This window comes from Myotis myotis, unplaced genomic scaffold (assembly GCF_014108235.1).
Source record: "Myotis myotis isolate mMyoMyo1 unplaced genomic scaffold, mMyoMyo1.p scaffold_m19_p_29, whole genome shotgun sequence".
In the NCBI taxonomy this organism is placed as follows: domain Eukaryota; kingdom Metazoa; phylum Chordata; class Mammalia; order Chiroptera; family Vespertilionidae; genus Myotis; species Myotis myotis.
The window spans coordinates 653100-671523 of record NW_023416334.1 but is presented as its reverse complement, the minus strand read 5'-3'; the positions used below and the strand labels follow the sequence as shown (position 1 = coordinate 671523).

The window sequence follows — 18424 nt, the reverse complement described above, 5'->3', positions numbered from 1 at the left end:
TTTTTAGTCATTAGTCATGCTCTTTCCTTCCTCCTTCTGGTAGCACTATCAGGTGAATGTTCTTATGCTTGATAATGTCCCATTTGGGGGCAGGATTATTTTTTTTCCTGTTTGTCTTTAGCCCATTTTTAAATTGTGTGGGGGTGTTTTTGCAATTGAGTTGTGAGCATTTCTTATAATATTTTCTAACCCCTTATCTGATATATGGCTTGCATAGACTTTTTAAAAAGGCTTTATTTTTTAGTGCTGTTTTAGGTTCACAGCAAAATTGACAGGAAGATAGAGATTTTTTTTATGTACTCCCTGCTCTAATACATGCATAGCCTCCCATTATAACATTCCTCACCAGAATGGTACATTTGTTACAAGATGAACCTACATTGACAGTTTCCATATGCTTTTAAAAATATTCTCACCTGAGAATATGTTCATTGATTTTAGAGAGAGAGGAAGGCGGGGGTGGGGGGGGTGGGGAGAGAAATATCGATGTGAGAAATATCGATGTGTGAGAGAAATATCGATCAGTTGTCTCCTGTACATAGTTCCAACTGGGGATCAAACCTGAAATCTATGTATGTGCCCTGACTGGGAAATGAACCCACAACCTTATGGTGATGGGACAATGCTCCAAACAACTGAGCAATCTGGCCAGGGCAGTTTGCATAGACTTTTAAAAATGATTTTTATTTTTCTATTGAAGCTCTCATAATTCATTGCTTAAAATATTAATATTTTAAACATATTTATGAGTTGCTTTGAAATGTGTTGTTTTTTACTAAAGCCAACATCTGACCCCACTCAAAGTTATCTTCTGTTGGCTGTTGTTTTTCCTGTATGTGGGTCACACTTTTCTGTTTCTTCATATGTCTAGTGAGCCTTTTGTGAAAACTGGACGTTTTAGGTAATATAGTGTAGCAACTCTGAATCCTATTTTATTTTTCTGAGGTTGCTATTCTTTGGCAACTTGCTGGGACTTAAACTGCAGAATCTCTTGGCAGGGCCAGCCTGACAGGTTGAGCCGGGCTGAGGCAGGGAGGTGGGAATTGAGAAAAGAAAGAAAGACAGGAGAGCGGGATCGGGAGGACTGCAGGTCAATCGAGGAACTGCAGCAAGTTTATTAACCACGCAATGCCTTTTATACACAAGACACTGAATAGGAGTCTGTCAAGAGGAATGTATTCTTTGTTCCTCTTAATCTCTAAGGGAGAGACAGAGCAGAAGGACAAATTCTCGGTACAGCAAATCTCAGTAAATAGTTACAGACTTCTTGATAAGCCATGAAAAGCTGTTCGCATTCTGCAAAGGTTGCTCTCATTCTACTGGTAACCGCCATCCAAACAAGTCTCAGAAAACTGTGTGGGTAAGGGTCCCAGCCTTGCTAGCCCCTTCGGGTGCAAGGACCATGTCAGCTTACACCCGGTCTCCAACAGATCCCCCTTCCTTGTTTTTTAGGCGAAGTTCATGTAGTCCTATTTGCAGGGATCGGATGCTGGATCCGATGGTTCGGAAGCAGACTGGAAGTAAACAGAGAATAATGAGAGCAAGGATAACAACAGTTAATAGAGACCAAATAAAAGACTGTAATCCATGAAAGGACATAAGGCTTTGAATTTCATTAAAAATATTCTGTGCTACTTCGCCAGGAGGCAACAGGGCAGAACCTGCATCATTAATAGCTTGAATCTCTCCATGTAATCTACGGATATCCAAAGTAAAGTTAGTCTGATCCCAAACTCCTAACAGGTGGTTGCAAACTCGATCCCAATGCCACATAGTACCACTATATACCTTAGGGTGACACAAATCCAATCAAACTCAGCATGGCACTGAAGGGTAGAACGAACTTTCAAGCTGTGCATTTGATCTCCTGTAAGGAGCACAGCTTCTTCTAGTGCATTGAGCCTTTGTTCTATTTCCTTATCTATGAGCTCTTCAGCTCCTAAGGCATCCGAAACGTTCTTCGCCAAGCCATCCACAAAATGAGCTGTGTGTATTTCTTGGGTTAAAGCTATGGCCGCAGTAGTGGCAGTAGCAATGAGATAGAGCCACGAGGCCAGCAATAAGCACTCCGATGAACATCTTAGGGCGGCTTAGCAAATCACTCAGTTCTCTCTCTCTCTCTTTTTTTAAAAATATATTTTATTGATTTTTTACAGAGAGGAAGGGAAAGAGATAGAGAGTTAGAAACATTGATGAGAGAGAAACATCGATCAGCTGCCTCCTGCACATCTCCCACTGGGGATGTGCCCGCAACCCAGGTACATGCCCTTGACTGGAATCGAACCTGGGACCCTTCAGTCTGCAGGCCGACGCTCCATCCACTGAGCCAAACTGGTTTCGGCCACTCAGTTCTCTTAATATGGGAGCCTGTATCCCTGTACCAAGGTCCAGTAATATTAACTGGGAGCATGACAAAGGAAGGCTGATGTAATACAACCACTTCATAACCAAAGTTGTATCTAGACACACAGCTAGACAAGTTGCAATGAGTACAAGAAATTATATACAAGTTGCCCTTAAGTGCAATATCTACAATTCCAATAAGGAAAAGGTAAGGAGGAGCTACACAGGCAGTAAGACCTGTGATCACTGTAAGGTTATCATGATGCAAAGAAATGCTACCTAAAGCGGCCATAAGCTTAAATATTTCTAACTGTACTCCTCCCCGCTTGGTGGTGAGTATCTCTTCTACCCAGCCTCCAGGGGTCTCTCTAGCCTTAAAACTACTTCTGCTAGATAGCGGGTTGGAATAGGACCAATCAAGTAACTGAAAGGAATTGTTAATGGGAGTATGTACCACAGCCAACTCATGACGGCAACGCCGCCAAGGTGGATACTTCAGAAATAGCCTGTATTCATTATACACACATGGAGGCAACTTGGGCGGGATGCCCTGAGAGACAGTACAGGTGATGTCAGGCAGGCCATATATAGCAAGGAAACATTCTCATCGGATCCACCCCTCATACTCTTCGGGATCTCCACCTCTGCTAATGCCATGGGTATACCTTGGTGAAGGTTCTACAGTAAGACAGTTATTCCAATATTTAATGGCTGTAAAACATATGGGGACCCTGGTTGACCTTCCCTCATATCTATAATCTCCCACCCACTGAGGAGTAAGATGATCTGCACTTGGGTGGCCCATGATATCTGTATCATTAACAAAAACAGGAACGCTGGGGTCATCCCAAGTAACGGCCCTGAGAAAGGCACATCTGGAATGTATGCCCAGTATGGAGTCTGAGCATCACAGACCTGAACAGCCAAAATTGACCGCATGGCTAGAAACAAAGTTCAGCAGTTCCTTGTGCTCCTTGGCGAACGACCATGGCCTCGGCCTCCGTTGTCAGCTTCTTCAGCTGTCCCCAAGTTGGTGGAGACGTCCTCCGAGTCGTCCGCGATCTCCGAGGCGGCAGTGGCGGCACGGGTGCTAGTGGACGGATTCGTAGCCTCTTGAATGGCGGAGTGAGTTCTTGTTCAATTCGTCCTCCATCTTGACGTTGAAAGGGCCGGACATAGCGGCTGGGGATCCAACGGGGCTCAGAGTCCCCTTCAGGAAACACACCAACAGACCCCCGAGCCCATATCAGAACAGGGTCGGGGCCATGCCGTTGTCCTGTAAGTAAGTCTTTCCACTGTACCCAAGGGTGGGATCTGGGCAGTGAGGACCACTGTCGCTCCGCAGCGGTTTTGCCCTGAGCATCACCATTTAAAAAATTAAGGGAATGAAGAGCTCTGTTAATTAAGTTAGCAGGGGTATCTACACACTCCCCCGTCCTTATTTTATTTATTTATTTATTTATTTATTTATTTATTTATTTATTTATTTATTTATTGCTTAAAGTATTACAAAGAGTATTACATATGTCTCCTCCCCCCCCCGCCCTTGACAATCCCCTGGCCTCCCCTACCCCCCCAGTGTCTTATGTCCATTGGTTATGCTTATATGCATGCATACAAGTCCTTTGGTTGATCTCTTACCCACCCCCCTCCTGCCCTCCCACCCTCCCCGGCCTTCCTGCTGTAGTTTGACAGTCTGTTCGAGGCAGCTCTGCCTCTGTATCTATTTTTGTTCATAAGTTTATAATGGTCTTTATTATCCAGAAATGAGTGACATCATGTGGTATTTTTCCTTCAATGACTGGCTTATTTCACTTAGCATAATGCTCTCTAGTTCCATCCATGCCATTGCAAATGGTAAGAGTTCCTTCTTTTTTATAGCAGCATAGTATTCCATTGTGTAGATGTACCACAGGTTTCTAATCCATTCATCTACAGATGGGAACTTAGGCTGTTTCCAGATCTAAGCTATGGTGAATTGTGCTGCTATGAACATAGGGGTGCATATATCCTTTCTGACTGGTGTTTCTGGTTTCCTGGGATATATTCCTAGAAGTGGGATCACAGGGTCAAATGGGAGTTCCATTTGTAGTTTTTTGAGGAAACTCCATACTGTCTTCCATAGTGGCTGCACCAGTCTGCATTCCCACCAGCAGTGCACAAGTGTTCCTTTTTCTCCACATCCTCTCCAGCACTTGTCGTTTGTTGATTTGTTGATGATAGCCAGTCTGACAGGTGTGAGATGGTACCTCATTGTTGTTTTGATTTGCATCTCTCGGATGATTAGTGACTTTGAGCATGTTTTCATATGTCTCTTGGCTTTCTGAATGTCCTCTTTTGAAAGGTGTCTATTTAGATCCTTTGCCCATTTTTTGATTGGATTGTTTATCTTCCTTTTGTTAAGTTGTATGAGTTCCCTATAAATTTTGGAGATTAGGCCCTTATCAGATATGACATTGGCAAATATGTTTTCCCACGCAGTGGGTTTTCTTGTTGTTTTGTTGATGGTTTCTTTTGCTGTGCAGAAGCTTTTTATTTTGATGTAGTCCCATTTGTTTATTTTCTCTTTAGTTTCCAATGCCCTAGGAGCTGTATCGGTGAAGAAATTGCTTCGGCATATGTCTGAGATTTTGTTGCCTTTGGATTCTTCTTGTATTTTTATGGTTTCCCGTCGTATATTTAAGTCCTTTATCCATTTTGAGTTTATTTTTGTGTATGGTGTAAGTTGGTGGTCTAGTTTCATTTTCTTGCATGTATCTGTCCAATTTTCCCAACACCATTTATTGAAGAGACTATCTTGGCTCCATTGTATGTTCTTGCCTCCTTTGTCAAATATTAATTGAGCGTATTGGTTGGGGCTGATTTCTGGGCTCTCTATTCTATTCCATTGATCTATATGTCTGTTCTTGTGCCAGTACCAGGCAGTTTTGAGAACAGTGGCTTTGTAATACAGCTTGATATCTGGTATTGAGATCCCATCTACTTTGTTCTTTCTCAGGATCGCTGCAGCTATTCGGGGACGTTTTTTATTCCAGATGAATTTTTGGAGAGTACGTTCTAGGTCTGTGAAATATGCCATTGGTATTTTAATGGGAAGTGCGTTGAATTTATAGATTGCTTTGGGCAGTATGGACATTTTAATGATGTTGATTCTACCAATCCAAGAACATGGTATGTTCTTCCATTTCTTTATGTCTTCCTCTATCTCTTTTTTCAATGTCCTGTAGTTTTCTGAGAAGAGGTCTTTTACCTCTTTAGTTAAGTTTATTCCTAGGTAGCTTAATTTTTTTGGTGTGATGGTAAATGGGATTGCTTTTTTAGTCTCTCTTTCTGCACATTCACTATTGGTGTATAGAAATACCATAGATTTCTTGGCGTTAATTTTGTATCCTGCTACATTGCCGAATTCTTTTATTAAGTCTAATAGTTTATTGATGGAGTCTTTAGGGTTTTTTAAGTATAATATCATGTCATCTGCAAATAAGGACAGTTTTACTTCTTCTTTTCCAATTTGGATGCCTTTTATTTCTTCTTCTTGTCTAATTGCAATGGCTAATACTTCCAGTACTATGTCGAACAGGAGTGGTGAGAGTGGGCATCCCTGTCTTGTTCCTGTTCTTAGGGGAAATGGTGTTAGTTTTTGTCCATTGAGTATGATGTTGGCTGTGGGTTTGTCATATATGGCTTTTATTATGTTGAGGTATGATCCTTCAATTCCCACCTTGCTGAGAGTCTTTATCAAAAATGGGTGTTGAATTTTGTCAAACGCTTTTTCTGCATCAATTGATATGACCATGTGGTTTTTTTCTTTCAATTTGTTTATGTGATGTATCACGTTTATTGATTTGCAGATATTGTACCATCCTTGCATTCCTGGGATAAATCCTACTTGGTCATGGTGTATGATCTTTCTGATGTACTGCTGGATCCGATTTGCTAAGATTTTGTTGAGGATTTTGGCATCTATGTTCATGAGGGATATTGGCCTGTAATTCTCTTTCATTGTGTTGTCTTTACCTGGTTTTGGTATTAGGGTGATGCTGGCTTCATAGAATGAGCTTGGAAGTGTTCCTTCCTCTTGGATTTTTTGTAGTAGTCTGAGGAGGATAGGTTTTAGTTCTTCCTTGAATGTTTGGTAAAACTCCCCTTCCTAATTTTTTAATTTGCCTTTTTAAAATCTGATGAGCTCGCTCAACTACTCCCTGCCCTTGAGGATTGTATGGGATGCCTGTTTAATGCTGGATTCGAAAAGTAGCACAAAACTTTTGGAATGCCGTACTTGTGTAGGCTGGACCATTGTCAGTTTGAATGGTATGGGGGATGCCTAGGAAAGTAAAAGCTTGTAAACATTGAGCAATAACATGTTTAGCAGCTTCTCCTCTACGAGGGGATGCAAAAATAAAACCAGAAAAAGTGTCAACAGAAACATGAACATAAGCTTGTTTTCCGAAAGATGGAATATGGGGTATGTCCATCTGCCATAGTTGGCCTAGTTTGTAGCCTCGCGAATTGACTCCTTCTGTGGGAGGAATGAATGTGATTAGAGGGCATTGAGGACAGAGTTTGACAATTTGCTGAGCCTGTTCTTTTGTGATTCGAAACTGCTGACGTAGGCCAGTGGCATTTTGATGCCGGAGAGAATGTGAGGCTTTGGTTGCATCTAAAGGAGATAATGTTAGATAGGCAGTTTTAGTAAGTTGATCAGCATAAGTATTCCCCGCAGAGAGAGATCCAGGTAAATCTGTATGAGCTCGTATATGGCCAAAGAAGCAAGGGTGAGGACGTTTCCTGAGTAAAGCTTGAACCTGTAGTAAGAGAATAATCACTTCAGATCGGTCAGTGTCATGTAAATTAGCAGTTTCTAAGTGAATCATAAAATTTACAATATAACGAGAGTCTGAGTAAAGGTTAAAAGACTGAGTGGAAAGTTTGCATAATGCGTGATGTACTGCTTCGAGCTCCACGCGTTGTGCTGAAGTGTGGTTAGTCTGAAAAACAAAGGGCTGATTATTTATAACTAGGGCAGCTGTGCCATTACTAGAACCATCAGTAAACACCAGAACTGCATGAGAAATTGGTTGAGTCTTGACTACCTTGGGGAAAATGAAGGAATGTTCTGTAAAAAATTGTATGAGTTTATTAGATGGGTAATGAGAGTCTACTGTACTATGATAGCCCAGGAATGAAAGAGGCCATTTATCATCCATACGAAATAGCCATTGCCTTTGTTGAGCCTTATAGGGTACCATGATGGCATGGGGCTCTTGACCAAAAAGTTCCAGAGATCTGAGACGTCCTGCAAAAATAAGGTCTGCTACTGCTTCTGAGTAAGGATAAACTACCTTTTTCTGGGAGGAGTGTGGATGAATCTATTCCAAAGGTCCCTGTTGCCATAAGAGGCCAGTAGGACATACTGGCGTAGCCAATACTAAATACAGCCATGGCTGTGAGTAATCAATATTTTGTACAAATCGTTTCTTTAAGGCAGCTTCTATGTGGCAGATAGCCTTGCGAGCTGCAGGAGTAAGCTGACGAGGAGAGAGCGGGTTGTTATCCCCACGAAGGATATCAAATAAAGGTTTAAGGTCATTAGTAGTTATGCCTAAAGTTGGCCTAATCCAGTTGACATCCCCTAAAAATTTTTGAAAATAATTTAAAGTCTCTAGCTTGTCTATCCTGAGTTGAATCTTTTGAGGACGAATTTTTCTTCCTTCTATGATATGTCCAAGATATAGGTAAGGGTCTCGTCTTTGAACTTTTTCAGGTGCAATAATTAACCCAGATTTAAGAAGAGCCTGTTGTAAGTCATCATACACCTGTTCTAATTGACGTTCCGTATAGTGAGCTAAAGGGATGTCATCCATGTTGTGTATGATATAAGCCTGCGGATGTTTCTCTCGAACTCTGCGAATTGCCTGACTAACAAACTTTTGACACAGGGTAGGGCTATTAGCCATTCCCTGAGGCAATACCTTCCAATGATAGCAGTGCATGGGTTCCTGAAAATTAGTAGATGGGACACTGAATGCAAATCGTTTGCAATCAGAGGGATCCAGAGGAATAGTGAAAAAACAATCCTTTAAATCTAGTACTAATAGCTTCATCCCATTAGGGATTGCTACAGAGGAAGGGAGACCAGGCTGTAAAGGTCCCATAATTTCCATAGTCTTGTTTATTGCCCTTAAATCCTATAAAAGGCACCAATTTCCTGATTTCTTTTTTATGGTAAAAATAGGAGTATTCCAAGGACTGGTAGTCTCTTCTATATGCCCTAGCTGGAGTTGTTCCTGTACCAACTCATGAGCAGCTTGTATTTTTTCTTTGTAAAGGGGCCACTGCTCTACCCATACAGGGTCACCTGACTTCCAAGATATCTTGTCAGCTGTGTGGATAACAGGAGAAACAATGACCCGCCCTAAAAATTTCCCTGAGCTGGGGTGGTAACAAAGGCAACACCCAGGACAGACAGAATGTTTCGTCCCCATAAATTCACAGGGATCCCTGGCAAGACATATGGCTGAAATAACCCAGAGTGACCTTCATTGTCTTGCCACTTTAACATTTGTGAACTCTGTAAAGGAGAGTTGGTCTGACCTATTCCTTGAAGTTGTGTCATAGCTTCTCTATAGGGCCACTGTTTAGGCCAGTGAGCTAAGCTTATGACAGAAATATCTGCTCCTGTATCTAAAATCCCTGTAAATCTTTTCTCTTGTATAAGTAAGGTTCTCTCAGGCCTTGCATGAGAAATAGCTTGTACCCAATATGCCTTGTCCGAGGAGCCAAAACCCCTGGCCCCCCGAGACTCTGTGGAAAGTAGATTGCCTGTGGCTGGCAGAGGGAGCAAAATCAATTGAGCAATTTTCATGTCTGAGGTGATGATGATGATATCTCTGGGGGCAGAGACCATAATTTTAATTTCCCCCTCATAATCTGCATGAATTACTCCTGGAAAAATTTGTAATCCTTTCATAGTTAAGCTGCTTCTACCTAGTAAAAGGCCAATCATCCCTTTAGGAGTAGGTCCATACACTCCTGTAGGGATGGCCTGTGGTCCAAATTCTGGAGTTAATACATATCGCCCTATGGATCCAAGGTCCAAACCGGCACTTCCGGGGGTTGCTCGGAATAACTCTTGTATCCGTATTGCTCCCTGGGGCAGGCTGGGTGCTGTGCAGCCAGCTGGCCTTGAGACAGCACAAGTGTTATGGGTTCACTCAGCGAGATAGACTACCGACTCAGAATTTAAATTTAAGAACGTTTATTAAGCTGGCCAGCTGACTACAGCTACAGCACCCTGCTGAAGCAAAGGCTGAACTGCAGTCCAGACTATAGCAATTACAGCATTTTTATTTGCAAAAACCATAAAGTTACAAAGCCTTGTTTACATAATTAGTTCTTGACACAGTATAGCATCATACAGCGACTACCTTCCTATCTATGTGTTCTAGGAACAGAGAGTACAGAGTGCTGGGAAGGGGCCATGAGACCATATCTCAAGGCCTGGCCTGATATCAGTACCTTCCTATCTATGTGTTTTAGGAACAGACAGCACAGCGCGCCCCATCTGGCCGAAGTGCCAGATATGCAGCCCAGTACATTCCCTACTGGTCTTATTGGGAATCAAATCTTTGATTCAGCGTCCTCCTCTAAGATTCTGGAGCATTGGGTGTGTAAAACCATTAACTTTACAGCCTGTATTTGATTTTGTATGAAATTGAGGAGGCATCTGGCAATGCAGGGGCCAAATATGAGCCCTAGGGGGAGCAGAACGACTGGTCCTGCCAAGGAGGAGAGCAGGGTAGTTAGCCAGGGGGACCAGGAAAATAAATTCTCGTACCAATTGCCTTCAGCCCTTCTAGCCTCCTCTCCGTCAGCCAGCCGTTTTCGCAGCTGGCTGAGGCTTTCCCTGATCACCCCCGAGTGGTTGGTGTAAAAACAGGAAGACTCCCCTAGGGCCAGACAGAGGCCTCCCTGCTTCAGGAAAAGCAGATCTAGGCCTCGTCTGTTTTGTAATACCACCTCTGCGAGTGAACCAAGGGAGTCCTCCAGTTGGCTAACGGATTTTTCGAGAGAGCTTAAATCTTGATATCTGCCTACTTAACTCTTTATAATTCTGGTGGCCGGTTGCTAGGGCGGCTGTTCTGACGGCCGTGGACCCTGCAGGTCCTATTCCCATAAGGAGGGGGACTAGGATGGGGGCTTCTGTGTTTGAGGTTTAAATGTTCTCGGCCCCCTTCTCCCGAATAGTAATATACCTGAGGGAGGATATGAGTTAGAATGCATAGTCCAGGGCCCATCAGATGCTGGAGGGCTGGAGAGAAGATGCAAGGGTCACACCAGTTGTACATGCCCACCAAGTCCCCTTCGGAGCTACTAAGTAGGTGGAGTCTCTCCTGTGTAATTCTCTGGAAGTATGAGAGATGAATTACATAGATCTGCATAGGTGGGATTGCCAAGGGGGTAGTCCATAGGGTACACACAAGTCCCTGGGTTCAGGATGTCCCCAAGAGTGAGTCCTGGTTGCTTGTGTCCCCACATACACAGTCCGTCTTGCAGACTTTCTGCCGAAAGGTTCCTGATGGCAGAGGCGTCCTTCCCGAGCTGGGCCCCTGCCCCTACCCCAACATAATAAGGGGGTTCAGGGTTAAGGCACAGCCAGCAATCCGCGGTCAGGTTTGGGGAGGTGCGATTCAGGAAAGAAAACATTAAGTCCAGGGTTCCTAGCAGCTGCCAGTTTGGTTTTCCTGCGCCCGTATCCAAAAGCTGTTGTAGGTCCCCAAGGGTTGGCGAGGTTGTGGCTGCAGGTGGAGTAGGGCTGGGGCTCCCAGAGCTTTGTGACCCAGGGGAACCAGGAGGTTTAGCTGGGGCTGGGTGCTGTGGCTGGCTCGGCCTCCCTGGCTTGTCTAGGGGACGCAAGGGGCCAATCGGGTTGAGCCACCGAGGAAGAGTCGGGCGTTGAATGGTGAAGAGCTGGCCAGGGTCTCGGCCACTGACATAGAGTCAGTCCTCACGTCTTTTCCCCTTCCCATTGGTCAGTCCACCAGGCGAGAGGCATGAGGAGGACGGGGTTACAATTTCCGATCGTGCAGTTCTTCTTCGGGGCCCCAGGTTGAACCTCTCTGTTCAGATGGAGGAGCTTGTCAGTGGGAGGTTTTTTCCATAGGGCTAGGGTCTCACAACCCCAAGAGGCACAATAGAAGTCGCCCTCTCTTCCACAGTTACTACCCTCTTCCCGGGGGCAGACAGAATGTCGAGTGTGCCACACTCCTTGCTCTAGGGCTAGGTCTCCGCACCCGTAACCCCTGGCTTTGGTGACCCGGGATGGCCCCCGAGCCATGCCCAGTCGATGTGGTTTGGCCACGGGAATTTCCCCAGTTTTCTCCAGTTTACAGAGATCTGTCCGGATGACAGGTGCCCCTACTCAGACAACAGAGCATATAACAGTCCCATCAATAGTACGTGTGACCTCCCAAGAGTAATTTTTGGCCAAATGGGTATTTCCCAGTCCCAGCTGCAGGCAGATGAGGAGAGTCAGGAAGAACATCGCGCGAGTCTGACCTTTAACGGGTCTCCGGTCTTCTGGACCCGCCATCCCTCGACGCTGTCGTTCATCTTCTTAACCTGCGTACGATGAATCTAGTGACTCTTTCCTGCAACTTTGATGGCGATTGGAGTGCTCAGCACCACCTGGTAGGGTCCATCCCATCTAGGTTCCAGGCTGCCAGGGTCGTGACGCTTTACCCAAACGAGATCACCCGGAGAGAAGTCAGGCTGCGTTGGACTGGATCTCAGCACGTCCTCCTCCCGTACGGCTCTCATCACCCACCGTGCCTACGCGGCGCTGCTCTGAAAAGCCTGTAAGGTCTTAAGCAAATTTCGGGTAGACAGCTGGACAAGCTCTTCCTCCCTTAAGCGGGGAAGAAGAGGTGGCGGCCTGCCAAACATAATTTCAAAAGGGGTGAGTCCTTTTATGTATGGAGTGCACCTAGCTCTGAGGAGAGCAAAAGGAAGGAGACTTACCCAGTTTTTGCCAGTCTCTAATTTTAACTTAGTTACTGTTTCTTTTAAGGTTCGATTCATCGTCTCTACCTGTCCAGAACTCTGTGGCCTATAGACACAATGCAATTTCCAGGTAACCCTCAGGGCCTTAACTATGGATTGTGTAACTTTGGCGATGAACGCTGGCCATTGTCGGACCCCATGTATAGTGGCAGGCCAGACCGGGGGACAATTTCAGTGAGGAGTTTCTGAACTACTACCTGCACTGTCTCTGCCTTGGTTGGGTATGCCTCAGGCCAGTCAGAGAAGGTATCAATGAAAACCAGTAGGTACTTATATCCTCCTTGTCCTCCTGGTATCTCGGTGAAGTCCACTTCCCAGTGTTCTCCGGGGTTCTGACCTCGGAATCGCTGCCCCGGCGCGGCCACAACAGGGGGCCCTTGGTTCACTTGGGCACACACTTGGCACCTTCTAGCCAAGTCTTGGGATATTTTCTGGAGCCTTGGGATGTAAAATTCTCTTCCCAGTAGTTCTGATAGCTTCGTTCTCCCCAGGTGGGTACTCTGGTGGGTCTGGGAAGCGATGGTTCGCCCCAGGGCTTCTGGCACTATAGGCCTCCTGTCCAGCAGAATTAGCCATCCAGCCTCTCCTTCCGGGGACCCTAGTTTCACAGCTAGCCCGTGCTCATCCGGCCGATAAGTAGGCTTCTCTGGGAGCCTTCGTGCTGGCAGGGCTACGAGACCTTCTAGGGGCCCTACTGGTCTTTTAGCCAAGTCCTTGGCGGTTTGGTCTGCAAACTCATTTCCCTTTGCTTCGGGACTATCACCCTTCTGGTGCCCTCGTCAATGAATTAACTGCTGACAATCATCCCAGGTAGGTTGATGGGTAAAAAACACAGACTCCAAAAGAGAGATTAACCCTTGTGGGTTCTGGGAGAAAGAAGGATTCTGGTTCTTCCAATTGTACAGGTCACTAGTTGAAAAAGAGACATAAATCATGAAAGGCTGGCCATCCAGGCCCAGATCCGGTGGCCCAGCCTGCCTCAAGGGCAGGAGAGGCGCTGGGGCCACTAGCCCAACACCCCTGGACGCTCCATATTCTGTTCCCTGTCTAGTATGGGATGGGCTGAAGGAGTTGGAGGACGACAAAGCCTCTCCCGCCGGTGGGTCCGGAGGGAAGACAATCGGCGTCGGTGTTGGGGGAGGCAGGGGCTCTGGGTCAAGAGCTGGTGGTGTGGTCTGGGCCTGAGGCAGGGGCTCACCTGGATCCGGCGCCAGGGGAACATAGGGAGGCGGCCTGACCCCGGGGAGTGCCTCCTCACCCGGACCTTGCAGAACAGGGGGAGTTACAACGGGGGGAGTTTTGCCCTTCTGGTCTGAAGCCAAGAGGACTGTCTGTCTCTGTCCCAATTTCTTTTTCTCATTCTGACAACTCTTTAACCACCTTGGTTTTTCAGCCAAAATATCGACCCACACTTGAATATAAGGAATTTGGTCAGAGTGACCCGGCCAGCTGTAGACAACATGGTGAACCCGATAAGCAGTGGTTAAATCAAAAGTCCCTATATCCGGCCATCCCACCTGGAAAGTGGGCCACTCCCGTTCACAGAATTTCTGCGAATCAAAAGCATTAACATCATATTCGTAATCTCTGGCTCTCTTTTTGAAGTCCTGAAAATTTTTAAGAAAACATTGCAGCGGGGAGCACACAAAAGCAGATGATGACTGCCCCATTTTGACAAACACCAAGACAACAAACACTAAGACAAACAAACACCAGACAAATTCAGTGCAGCCTAAAGCCACACCTACCAGGGACCCCGGCCACCATTGTGGCCGCGGGTCAGGACCAGGAGTACCGCTGCATCCAGCCCTCCGTATAGGTCCTTTCGTGGGACATCCCAATTCCAGTTTAACGACTGGTCCTTACCTCTCTCGAGAGTCCAAGTGGCTCGGTTTCCAAATTGAAAGTTTTGGGTGGAGTCTCCTCCGCCTCCCTGGAACCCGGGGATGGAGACTGGAGGCTTCCTTGGTAGTCGTTCCCCACAGGGATGTGGGGTATCTCGCTGCGTGCCCAGTGATAAATGGGGGAGAGCCTCCTGCCTTAAATAGGGGGTCCCTCTCACCCCTGCCGGGGGAGAGCCTCCTGCCCTAAATAGGGGGTCCCTCTCACCCCTGCCAGGGATCTCGCTGGGGCCTCCAGATGTTATGGGTTCACTCAGCGAGATAGACCACCAACTCAGAATTTAAATTTAAGAGCCTCTATTAAGCTGGCCAGCTGACTACAGCTACAGCACCTGCTGTTCCTGACTGCTGCTGAGGCAAGGAATTTCCCTGGACATCTGTCTTAGATCTATACTCATTTGCCCAATGTTTTCCTCTTTTACATTTAGGGCATAGTCCAGGTTGTTTGGGACCTCTGCCATTTCCTTTATTAACCCCTTTATTAGAGGGACACTGTTTTGCCATGTGTCCTGTTCCTCCACAAGTGAAACACTTGTGTGTTTGACTTTTCCCTGTGCTAAACTGTTGCTGAAGAATTCCTTCAATGGAGGTTCCTTTAATGCGGCCGCAATGGCGACTCCTTGCATATATGAGGGACCAATATCTGTGTAAATGTGGATATAATCTGAGAGAGTCCCCTTTCTTTGATAGGGCCACAATGCAGCTTGACAGGCAGTGTTGGCATTTTCATATGCCAACTGTTTAACTATTAACATGCCAGCCTCTCCATCCACCACTACTTCGCCAACAGCCTGTAATAACTGAGAGACAAAATCCTGATACTTCTTTTTTTTAAGTATATTTTATTGATTTTTCACAGAGAGGAAGGGAGAGAGATAGAAAGTTAGAAACATCGATGAGAGAGAAACATCGATCAGCTGCCTCCTGCACATCTCCCACCGGGGATGTGCCCGCAACCCAGGTACATGCTCTTGACCGGAATCGAACCTGGGACCTTTCAGTCCGCAGGCCGACGCTCTATCCACTGAGCCAAACCGGTTTCGGCGATACTTTTTATCTGGCCCTTGAATAATTTTTGAGAGCGCCTCTGTTTTCTGACCAGAGGTGGGTAACTTTTTCCAGGCTCTGATCCCAGGTCCATTAATTTGCCCATAAGCTTCCTGGGGGTATTGAATTTGATTATGGGTATTAGCATAGGCTCCTTCTCCTACCAGTATTTCATAAGAAATATTAATCTGGGCAGCTCGATTACGAGCAGCTTGTTCCTTAGCCTTTTCATCATATTCTGATTTCCACAAGAGATAATCCCCTCCTGATAAACAAGCCTTGGCAATAGCTCTCCAATCATTAGGTGGGAGAGCCTCTGAGGCTATAGTTTCCAAGATGGTTAAAGTATAAGGGGAAGTAGGCCCATCCTGAGCACAGGCTGTTTTTAACTCCTTCAGGGTTTTAAAAGGAATCGGGTCATAAGTATGCTCACGCTGTCCCGTGTTAGGGTTCACCTGTTCCATAATGGGGAAGGCATGAATGCCCAATTCCTCACCACACTTTCGTGTCTCCTGCAAAGCCATCTGGAGAGGGGAAAGTGGAACTGGTGCTGCACAAGGCAGCGGAGCGCGGCGGGAACAGCCCCCGCAGCTTCTCTTTTTCTTTCCAAGAAGCTTTAATGCTTCTAAAAAGTGTTCTAACACATCCTCCATACCGCTGCCCTCTTCAGCTCCAGCAGAAAAACATTCTTCCTCCTCTTTTGCCTGAACAACATCTGTATCCTCATCGTGATAAAGGGCAGCAGCTTCCTCAAGATCCTCCTCATCTTGAGAATTTGTCTTTAAAATTTACATTATTCCTTCTTAATATACTGTCTTTTTTAGACCCCTGTTTTGTGCCATCACACTGCTTCTCTTTTTTTCCTGGCTTAAGAGACGGTTGATTATGGTCATGCCTGGGATCTAAACAATCCCGTATCAAATTCCATAAGGAAAATGCATCAACCAGGGTCTTACTTGGCCCAAGGGCTTTATAATGATTGCGCATTTGTTCTCCAACTTTCTGCCACGTTTCTAAGTTAACGGTTCCTTCCTCAGAAAACCAAGGGCAGGCCTCCTGATGAACTTAAAAAATTTTTCTACTTGCTTGTCATTAACCTTAGTTCCTTTACTGTTGAGCATAGACTTTAACATTTGCCCATAAAGGGCATTTTCCCCAGATTCTAACTGTCCCGTGCTTTACTCCCGGCTAGCAAAAAATTTCTCCTCCCTGACCTTAACGAGTGCACTCTCTATCCGGAGGAGTTCCTCACCGTCTGCTTCCCAAGTCCTCAGGTCCCTGGCTTTCTGGCGCCAATTTGTCAGGGCCAGCCTGACAGGTTGAGCCGGGCTGAGGCAGGGAGGCGGGAATTGAGAAAAGAAAGAAAGACAGGAGAGCGGGATCGGGAGGACTACAGATCAATCGAGGAACTGCAGTAAGTTTATTAACCACGCAATGCCTTTTATACACAAAACACTGAATAGGAGTCTGTCAAGAGGAATGTATTCTTTGTTCCTCTTAATCTCTAAGGGAGAGACAGAGCAGAAGGACAAATTCTCGGTACAGCAAATCTCAGTAAATAGTTACAGACTTCTTGATAAGCCATGAAAGGCTGTTCTCCTTCTACAAAGGTAGCTCTCATTCTACTGATAACAGCCATCCAAACAAGTCTCAGAAAACTGTGTGGGTAAGGATCCCAGCCTTGCTAGCCCCTTCAGGTGCAAGGACCATGTCAGCTTACACCTGGTCTCCAACAATCTCTCTCTCCTGCAGTGCACAGCCTTAGGTGTGTCCTATTGGGTTTGGGTTTTTTAAATTCTTATTTTTATTTATTCCTAGGGGTATCTCCTCTCTTCCTAATGTAATATTCAGCCAATGATTTCGGCAGAGGTTGAACCTAAATACTTTGAGCCTGGAAGACCAATCTGCCTGTGGGTTGGGTAGCACTTACAAAGCTCTCTTGGCTTTCACTTTTCCATGGGCTCTTCTGGTCTCTCTCACTCATGCACAGCTTCCCATTTAGCTAGGAATGTGTGAAGAGCATAGCTCAGCCTTCTACGGCTTTCTCCCAGGATCTCTCTGTCACATTTATGGCTGGTCTGCTACTCACCCCATACTCACTGCAACTTGGAGTGGAAGCTTGGACTACGAAGACTGAAGATTTTTTTGGGTCCATTCCCACCACTATTAGCTAGCAAAGTGTAGGGTTTTGCAGCCAGTCACACAGTGTTAAGCCTACCAATTTTCCAACCAACCTGGGGGGTGAGGAGATGGGAGAAGCTTTAGTCAACAGGCCACATTTCCTGCTACTCCCATTATAAGCTCCAGCAGTTTTTCAAAATTAAGGAACAATGGCCTCTGTGGGCACTTCTACCTGGGAGAAAACTGCCCTGATGCTAGACAATCAGTTACTCCCCTTATGTCTCTGGTGTCTTTCAGGCTGCTGCCTCAGCACTGGAGCTCAGAGGGAGTGAGTCCAAGTAAGTCCGTGCACAGGCCCTTTAAGAGGAACTGCTTAGGACTCTGGCAGCCCTCCATTTCTCTCAGCCTCAATCCCCACTGGTTTTTATAGTCAGAAGTTATGGGGATGTCTTTTCCTGGCACCAGAACCCTGGGCTGGGAAGCATGGTGTAGGCTTGGGAACCCTTGCTCCTTGCGGGGGGGACCAGATAGCCCTCCTGATTTTTATCTGCCACACGTGGGTGTGGGACCAGCCCACTCTGTCTCTCCACCCTTCCTGCCAGTCTCAATGTGGCTTCTTTGAATCCTTAGATGTAGGACTTCCATTCAGCTTGACTTCAGGGGTTTCTGAATGATGGTTGTTCTGTCGCTAATTTGTAATTGTGGGAGGAGGCCAGTAAAGCGTTTATCTAGTCCACCATCTTGACCAGAAGTGAAATAATTTTAGATTTACAACAAAGTTTTAAAGATAGCATTAGAGAGTCTCCACATTTTTGTTGCCCAGTTTCCTTTACTGTTAGCATCTTATCTTACTATCAATGGAGAAACTGAAATTAATCCTCAGACCTGATTTGAGTTGTGCCAGTTTTTCCACTAATGTCATCGTTCTGTTCCAGGATCTAGCCAGTCCA

At 45.8% G+C, this 18424-nt stretch overlaps 1 protein-coding gene across 2 annotated transcripts in view; it reads right to left on the bottom strand.

Annotated features, from left to right (window-relative positions):
• Positions 1 to 1075: 1075 nt before the first annotated feature.
• Positions 1076 to 18424, bottom strand: part of LOC118649339 (myosin phosphatase Rho interacting protein) — a 240912-nt gene continuing 223563 nt past the window's right edge. For both annotated transcript variants that reach the window (XR_004965605.1, XR_004965606.1), the window contains one exon: positions 1076 to 1514. The gene's annotated coding sequence lies outside the window, so the exon portion shown is untranslated. The remainder of the gene's footprint in view (positions 1515 to 18424) is intronic.